The sequence below is a fragment of the Marmota flaviventris genome, chromosome 8, assembly GCF_047511675.1.
Source record: "Marmota flaviventris isolate mMarFla1 chromosome 8, mMarFla1.hap1, whole genome shotgun sequence".
Taxonomy (NCBI): Eukaryota; Metazoa; Chordata; class Mammalia; order Rodentia; family Sciuridae; genus Marmota; species Marmota flaviventris.
Window position 1 is genome coordinate 98,519,665 of NC_092505.1, and position 3,015 is coordinate 98,522,679.

A 3,015-nucleotide genomic window follows, 5' to 3' on the forward strand; every position below is an offset into this window, starting at 1 on the left:
TGGGGAAAAGAAAACTGTTCACTGTATGTAACTATCATGTCTAAGGGCTCATGATTTAAGAAAAGAAAGCAAGTGTAAGACTTAATTATTTCAGAAATATTGCCTACATTGAAATGACATTTTAAATATACATTCCTACTGAGCATGGTAGTGTATGCCTGTAATCCCAGCTGCTTGGGAGGCTGAGACATAAGGATCATGAGTTCAAAGCCAACCTCAGCAACTTAGCAAGGCACTAAGCAACTCAGTGAGATCCTGTCTCTAAATAAAATACAAAATGGGGCTGGGGATGTGGCTCAGTGATTGTTATTCAATTAGTTCAATTCCCAGTATACACACACACACACACACACACACACTCCTTCCTGAACTCCATTCTAATCTAATTTATAAACTCTCAAGTGAAGATATGGGAGCTGAAATTTTAATATAATCCAGCTATAAAAGGAACTCAGACTAGATTTAAAGTTTCTAATATTCACTAAATTTGGCACTTTTTTCATACACAAAGTACTTTCTCTTAGAAATGGGGTATTTAATTAAACTTCCTTTTTTATAACCTCAGCTACAATGAAATACAGAGGCCAACAGACTACACATGCATATTCTCTATTATAGATAAAAATAAACAGCGAAGAGCTATAGGCAGTTCAAGGGACACAACATAGTACAATATTCTACAATCTGGGTAACATAAATTTGGTGGAAAAGCAATCTAAATCTTATATGTGTTTATATTTGAAAGGAGTCACACTACACATTATAAATTTGAACTTTTTTTTTATATACTAGGGATTGAACTCAGTGGCCTCAGGCATGCTCAGCACACACTATACCACTGAGCTCTATTCCAGTCCCAGTTTTTTACTTTCATAATAATTAAATAAAGGCAAAAATATTGTCAATGTTCTGTTTAAAGGCAGGGAGGTACATCATAAAGTTTGAAAACATGTCAACATTAAACATATACTTTTATCTAGAACACCTCATTTCCCGATGATGCATCATTACTGTACTTATATTTAGTAAAGTGAACAAGCTACCATTGTGACAAAACCTATTTATATTTAAGGAGCACAAAATTCACATACGTTAAAGAAAAACTCAGTCTATTGAGATTGACAAGGCAGGATTAGTTTCCTGATGCATAGAAGGAAAACTCCTATATAACATGAACACTAGTAAAGAAGCTCACTGCCATGAATACTTAGAATCTTTGCCAACTATAGACCTAAAGGAAATAGAAAGCCACACAAAACAAAGGAAACCAAGGAATAATAAAAAGCCTCATTCCTCATTGGAGCTTTATTTCTCTTCTGTATCAATCTCAGAGTACATAGGGCACAGCGCTGCATTAGGGCCGCATATGAAAACCTTGGTTTTACCTTCCAGCTCTGGTAACTGTTCCAGTGAAGACACATAAGGATAATGGTCTTTTAACATATCTGATAATTTAGAAATCTACTCTTGAAGACATCGAGAATGTCTCATTGGTGTTAGAAACTTCAGCTCCTTAAATGCAGAATTTGTTTCCTCAGGTTGCATCTTCTTTTTTATACTTTGCAAGTTATATATATATATATATATATATATATATATATATATATATATATATATATATATATATATATTTAAGACACCAAAATGAGTTTTTATTGGAAGATGGGGGGGGGGGTGTTGGGAGGTGCTCCTGTAGAAGGTTCACCACCGTTCCAGAGAAAGGGGCCAGGGAAGTTGTCTAGACACATTATATTTAATTAATCAACTTGTTATAGTTTCTGTATCATGGGTTTTAACATCATTGGTTAGATATTTCATTTTGTCATCTTGCTCCTTTTCATATTCTTTAAATACCACATTTCTATGATGTTTATTCTCCATTTCTGGTTTTTCTGGTTCTAGATTAACACCTATGTCTTCAGTGTTAATTTCTTGAACTTGTTCTTTGAATGCATAAGACACAATATTTTCTCCCAATTAACTTTTTCTTGACTCTTCATTTTTAGAATATCCACAAGGCCATGTCACATCTCTTCAATAGACTGAGCCCCTGCCAGAATGGCCTTCTCTTAGATTGAGATAATATTTTCAGTAGAACTTGCAATTGGTTCAATACAAACAAGACTTATCTAATATTTTACAAGTGTTTTTGGCATCTGGAATATTTTTAATTAGGACATTCAGTGTAACCAATATTTCTTCTTTTGGGCTTCCCTTATTAATCAGGTTCAGGCATTCAGAAATTGTCTTATTTACTTGCTCAGTAAATAACCTTTGTTCATCTTCTTCTGCCATGGTAGTCCAAAAGGACCCAAATGGTTTTTAATTTTTGTCCTTTAGTCATGGGCTGGGTAACTACTGAGCCCAGGGGCCTTTTTAGTACTTTTCCTTTGCCAATTTTCTACTCACTCAGACAAGCTCATTTTTCTTTTGTTTTCTTTTTTTTTTTTTTTATTAGTTGCGCACGACAATACAATGATCTTGACATATCATACATTTGAATGAAATGAGGTATAATTTCTCATTTTTCCAACTGTACAGGTTGCAGAATCACATTGGTTATACAGACACGTATATACATACTGCAATACTAGCGTCTATTTTATTCTGCTGCCCTTCCTGTCCCCCTCATTTTTGTTTTCAGTTTCAGAATTTTTGTCTCTCCTTGGACTTGGTCCTTAGATGTCATCACTCTTTGGGCTCTAGGAATGCAAATCGGGCCTTCCAACTCAGGGGCAGCTGCAGGTCCAGGTGCACAGCCAGGGATGCGACTCCATCTTGAACACTTGGGTATTGTGCAAGTCGCCACCACACCTCACCCCCGCCTTGTGTTTTAATTTGAGCTGTCTAAACTGGTAGAAGTAAAAGGTGCCCAGTACTTTTACTGTTTCTGAAATAATTTTTAATTACCTGAAGATACTGGGTAGCCTGGTAGTTCTGAGATAAGTAATTAAAAAGGATTGTGACAATAAGTAGTAAAGGAAAATATAAAATTATATTTTAAAAAATTCATAA

At 35.0% G+C, this 3,015-nt stretch overlaps 1 pseudogene; it reads right to left on the reverse strand.

Annotated features, from left to right (window-relative positions):
- Window positions 1-1,305: 1,305 nt before the first annotated feature.
- Window positions 1,306-2,488, reverse strand: LOC139706669 (cytoskeleton-associated protein 2 pseudogene; annotated as a pseudogene).
- Between the last annotated feature and the right edge of the window lie 527 nt (window positions 2,489-3,015).